Raw genomic sequence first — 5,783 nt, 5'->3', positions numbered from 1 at the left:
TCAGGGCATGTGGATCACAGGATGAGCTACGGCTGCCACGTCTGCAGCATCGAGCTCACCCCAGGTGTGTCCTGCCCTCCCCTGGTCCTCTCCCCACTTTAGAAGTTATTCCAAAAGTCAACTTCCTCCTCCCACCCCCATTAAAAGCAGCTGTTTTATTTCTGATTGACTCTTTTTTGAGCAAATTCTCCAGAATCAAGTCACTTGAAGGGTAATTGTTTCTGAAAAATATCTTGTTTTTGCATCTATGCAGCTGTGGTTATTCAATCACTGGAACACCATCTATTGAGTGGCATATTTATTGCTGACTTTTTCCCCTCCTTTTATTCTGGTTAGACATGGTTTGGTTCCCTTAGTTTGGGGATGGGTTGTGTTCTTTAGGTTTGCGAGTTATTTTTTGCTGTATTGTATTCCTAATATAGGGTATAAGAAATTTCTGTTGTAAAAATTAAATAATTTTAAAATTAAATAACTCACTGAAAACATCTTAAAAATTTGACATGAGTCCATTAACTGACAAGATCTGTGTTTTAAGGAAAAATGGGTCATCTCGGATGTCCAAAGAGCAACTTTAGAAACCCTGGAACCACGGGTCAATCAGTTACAGGAAACCCTCTTTAGGGAATAGTTGTCATACTCATGTACATGTTTAATTCATAACCACAAACACCAGGGAGGCATTCACTGTCCTCTTGAAACTGTCTAGGAACAGAGGTTCCATGATCTCACCTGAGTCGTGATGGCCTGGGTCATCTCTCTTGAGTCTTCTCACTTGTAAAGCATCCTTGTAGGAAAACAGCATCCTCTGAAGGACAGGGTCCCCGCCCCCGGCCCCAGGAAGCCAGGGCACTTGTCCTAGCACAATCAGGGGCCTAGCATCCGAAGTGGGGCTTGGGAATGGAGCAGGAAGTGGGTACCAGGGAGGCCCAGGTGTGAAGGCATTGTCCACCTCACCGAGTGCCCTTTGACTCCAGACCACCAGCGTGGAGGGGTTATTTTATAGGCAACGCACCACTAGCTCCCCAGTCACAGTCCCATCTTAGAGAACACGCCCCTCCCAACCCCATCAGGACCACCACATGGCACTGAGCCCTCACTCCCCACCGTGAGGAGCAGCGCCAGCAGGTAGAAAGGAGCGGTCTGTGTGTAACAGCTGGCGCTTGGGAGGTCATCGACGCAGGCAGAGCGAGAAACAGCAGAAGAACAGGAAGAAAGGAGGAGAGTCTGGGAGGAAATGGCCCCTTTTCCCAACCTCTAGCTCCTGCTCAGAGTCTGGTCCAGCTCCACATGGCTTGCACAGCCCTCATCCTACTGCACTGTAACTGCTTAGCTATGTGTCTGCCTCTAAATTATAAGCTTCACAAAGTCCAGCATCTGTGTCTGTCTTGCTCATGCTTATGCCCAGAACATAGCTTCACGGCTGGCACAAAGTGACTTTGCACCAAGCGGCTCTCTACAATAGAGGAAGGAGAAGAGAACTTTCAGTTAAGAGGGAAACAGGCCAGGTTGTCAGCAAGGCTGTTGGAGGGCAGAGAAGCCCAAAATTGGGACGGTTCTTGGCTTCGACCAGGAAAGAATTCAAGAGCAAGCTGGTGGTAGAAGAAAACAGCCTCACTGAGGCACAGCGTTACAGCTCTGTGATTGCCCCTGCAGAGCAGGGGCATGTCCTAGGCAGTGTGTGCACAGCAGCAGCTCTGGGACAGTTCTGCAGCCATATTTATACGCACTTAAAATGACATGCAAAGTAAGGAAAAGATTATTCAGAATTTACTAGAAAAGGAGGTGGTAACTTCCAGGTCATTGCCATGGAAAGGGGCAGCAACTTCTGGGTGTTGCCATGGCAATGGTAAACTGACATGGCACTGGTTGGCAGTCTCATGGAAAGGTGCTTTCACCTCTCCCCTGTTTCAGCCGCTCTTCAATCTGCTTCAGAGTTTGAGCCCCACTTCCTACCTCAAGAGGACCCCAGGGTGGTGGTCACAGTGTATGTAAGAACTATAATCACAACTACAGTTACACATTCAGATAAACCTATCAGAAGACAAAAATATTTCCTTTTTCAACATTAGGATACAGTTTGTTTGAAAGGTCTAGTAATGCAATGGTTACATCGCAAACTCATGCTTTAAATACTAAGTAACTTCCCCATCTCTGTCAGTAAAGGAGTCACGAAGATTCCCACAAGACAGCCAGGTACATCTTCCAGTCCCCTAGGTTTTTATCTTAAACATTAGTCTACAATAACATGAGTCAGAGCTCCTCAGGGAGAAACTGATTTGATGTCCCAGGAAGAGGAAAGTGGAGATGGTTCTGGTACATCTTATTGCCAGAAAGCAATAATTATTTCCAAATTTTTTGGAAATCATATCAAAAGGACAAAAAAGCTAGCCCAAGAGGCTCCCAGTGGACATATTATGCCAATGTAACCATCATCAAGAGAGTGATAATTATGGATAATTAGGACTAGTCATTTCCTTTAAAACCACAGGTCTATAATGCTACTCAAAAAGGGAAAAGTTATTATAAAGTTTGCAAAGCCATCTGTGAAAGGTTGATGAGGAATTGGAGATGTGTTGATGCCAGATTATAACTCCACAGATTACTTGCGGGTCTGTAGGAGAAAATATAATTATAAAGCAGAGGGATCTGAGTGCGCTCACCACAACCCAGTGACAAAACAACATCACTCATGGTGAAGCAGCTGGACATGTGTGTCAGGATGTGACACACGTGATGTACAAAGATGGCACCATCGTCAAAGTAGACACCAAAACGTGTTTACCTGAACGAAGTGAGGCCCCCAGACCTAACATCCAGCCTGCAGGAAATGCTGGGGGTAGAAGGGCTGGCTGTCATGAGGCCTGATCAGACTCAGGCAGAACACGGGGCCTCCTACAGGATGGCAGCTCGGCTCTTCATCCAATCACAGTCATGGCAGCAACCGGCAGGGCAGGGCCAGTCTAAGAGAAAAGAGACGTAATCTGCAGAGAAGCCAGCTAGACACAGGGGAAATGGTAAGGCAGCTGCAGCAAAATGTCAACATTTGTCCTTATTTCCTCATCTACAAAGTGGGGGTGGCATCAACAGCACTCACCTTATAAGATTATAAAGATTAAATGTAAAATGTTTAGAACATTGTACATTATCAAGTAATGGTTCCAAAAGCTGTTAGGCAGTGCTGCTGAGTGTTCTTTCCATGCGTGAAATCCTCTCAGACATTTAAAAATCTAGACTCAGACCAGTGAATACTGTTTGGAGATAATGCCCCCACCCCTAACCCACTGCAAAGAAAAAAAAAAAAGATGAGGATGAGGATAGTGTATTGAAAGCACAACAGAGAGAATGGCAACCCTCTTTCTACAAATCCAGTAAACAGAATCTTTCCAGGAGTACATATGGTGAAATTGCATTTCATACTTGGTAAATTGTTATTTATATGAGAAAATGCAAAAGTGAGTTTCTGTATCAGTTAACTACTGCTGTGTAACAAACCACTCCAACGGAAGTGGCTCAAGGCAATAATCAGTTATGATCACTCACAAGACTTGGGTTTCCTGGCAGGTTCTAGGCTGGTCTGGGCTGGGTTTGCTGCCGTCTGTGGGGGCAGCTGCTCTAGGAGGGCCTCGCCTGGACTGCTCTCCTCCACGTTGTCTCTTATCAACCAGCAAGCTTGGAACTGGTACATCGTCACTCCTTCCACCACCATTTTTTTTTTTTTTTTTTTAGAAAGAGTCTCACTCTGTCACCTAGGCTGGAGTGCAGTGGTGTGATCTCAGTTCACTGCAACCTCCACTTCCCAGGGGTCAAGCAATTCTCATGCCTCAGCCTCCCAAGTAGCTGGGATTACAGGCATGTGCCACCATGCCCAGCTAATTTTTGTATTTTTAATAGAGACGGCGTTGGCCAGGCTGGTCTTGAACTCTTGACCTCAGATGATCTACCCACCCCAGCCTCCCAAAGTGCTGGGATTATAGACGTGAGACACTACGCCCGGCCCCTTTCTCCACTTCTGTTGGTCACAGAGCAACCCAGATTCAAGGGAAAGGGAAACAAACTCTATCTCTAGATGGGTTGCCCTCTAGAGTCATGTTGAAAAGGACACCAATGAAAGTGCAGGGCAGGATTGGGGCAGCTGCAGTCAATCAACCACAGACGATCTGGGCCGCACTGACATAACCAGACATGCAGATGAAGAGGACTTTCTTGTAACGCACAAAGGTATTTTCATAGCTGGGCTTTTCTCTGTGTGTCTTTGGAGTAGTACCTAAAAGGCAGCTGGTAAAATGGGCCTATTCCTTAATGGTAGCATGAAAACATAGTAACTAACAAAGAGTAACAATCATTCAGAGGGCAGGCAGTGTTCTGCCCTGATGGCTACGTGTGGTCTCATTTCATCTTCATTGCCATCTCCTCCACATCCATTCCATTCTCTTCATGTGAAGTCGAGGAAGTTTAAGCACCGAGAATGTTAATATTTTGTCCAAGGTCAGTTAGCTGATGAGTGGTGGCACTAGGACTACAACTCCCCCTATTAATGCCTGGGCCCATGAACTTAGCAATATACATACACGCTACAGCCTCCCTGAGTGGAAAGCTTACAGGTCACAGGTCCCAAACACCAGAGAACCAACGATAATCTTTGATGAACTTTTCAGCGGACACAAACTGAATAAAATAAAACAATGTAGGAATTATTTTAAGTGCTAATTCTATCTACCTATTGATGTACTTTTTATTTATTTACTTACTTCTTTATAATTTCATCCTGAAATTGTGTCCTTCCTACTTTGGGGGTGCTGAAATAAACTTTTCCTTAGGCAGTAGTGGGAAAAGGAGAGAGTGGTTGCATGTTTGCTGCCATTACTGTTGTGGGTTATTGTTGGTTTGAGTCCTGGTGTTTGTAATGTTCTCACCTGGAAAAAAAAATAAAATGTTAGTAACATTATTTACAACCTCTATGAGATATTTGACATGTGCCTCACCACCCGTCTGATCATACTCCCTTCCCAGAGCTCTGGGTTTCTGGAAGCATCGTTTGGCGGCCAGGCACCAGACCCCACCTGAGGTTCCAGCAGAGGAGCAGTAACCTGGCTAAACCCATCTGTGAGCTCCAGCACCCTGGCAATAGAATTCGGGTCAGATGTTGAGCCAGTTCACATCAAATTAACCTGAGGGTGTTCCAGGAAGACAGGAACAGAGAGGAAATTCTCCCCAGGAGATGCAGCGGTCATGGGACCCTGAGGGCAGATGGCTTTGCAATGAAGCTGACCCTCGAAAGCAGAGTAGAGACAGAAACAAAATGAGCCTCAGTGTCACTATAGAGGCCCCTCACATCAGCCATTAACTCAGGATCCTCAGGTATATGAGCCAGTATATTCCACGGATTGTTTAAACCAGAGTGAACTTGGTTTTCAGTCTACAAAGAGTAACCAAGGATTCAAATATGCAATTTGGGACCCCCTGGGAAAGTTCATCCTCCCTTCTTCCTGGTCACTGAGGAAAATATGACCCTGTGTCTCCTGTCGTTCTGATAAGAGCACATCTAATTTAATTGAAGTTAAGCAACCTGGGCCTTTAAAAATAATTTTGTTGCTTCACTGCTACCTTCTTCTCCTTAGTCACCTTTACCTAGATAGAGTGAGAACCAAAGTTGGGGGTGCAGCCATTTTGGCACGTGGTGGAATTGTACTGTTTGCCACTGAGCCTTCCTTTTATTTTGACTGCAGGCGGACCTCCCATCTTATGCAATTCTTCGGGGACACGTCTAGGATCTCAGCCTCTGA

The sequence above is a fragment of the Hylobates moloch genome, unplaced genomic scaffold (genome assembly GCF_009828535.3).
Source record: "Hylobates moloch isolate HMO894 unplaced genomic scaffold, HMol_V3 SCAFFOLD_34, whole genome shotgun sequence".
NCBI lineage: Eukaryota > Metazoa > Chordata > Mammalia > Primates > Hylobatidae > Hylobates > Hylobates moloch.
Note: the sequence above shows the minus strand (reverse complement) of the source record.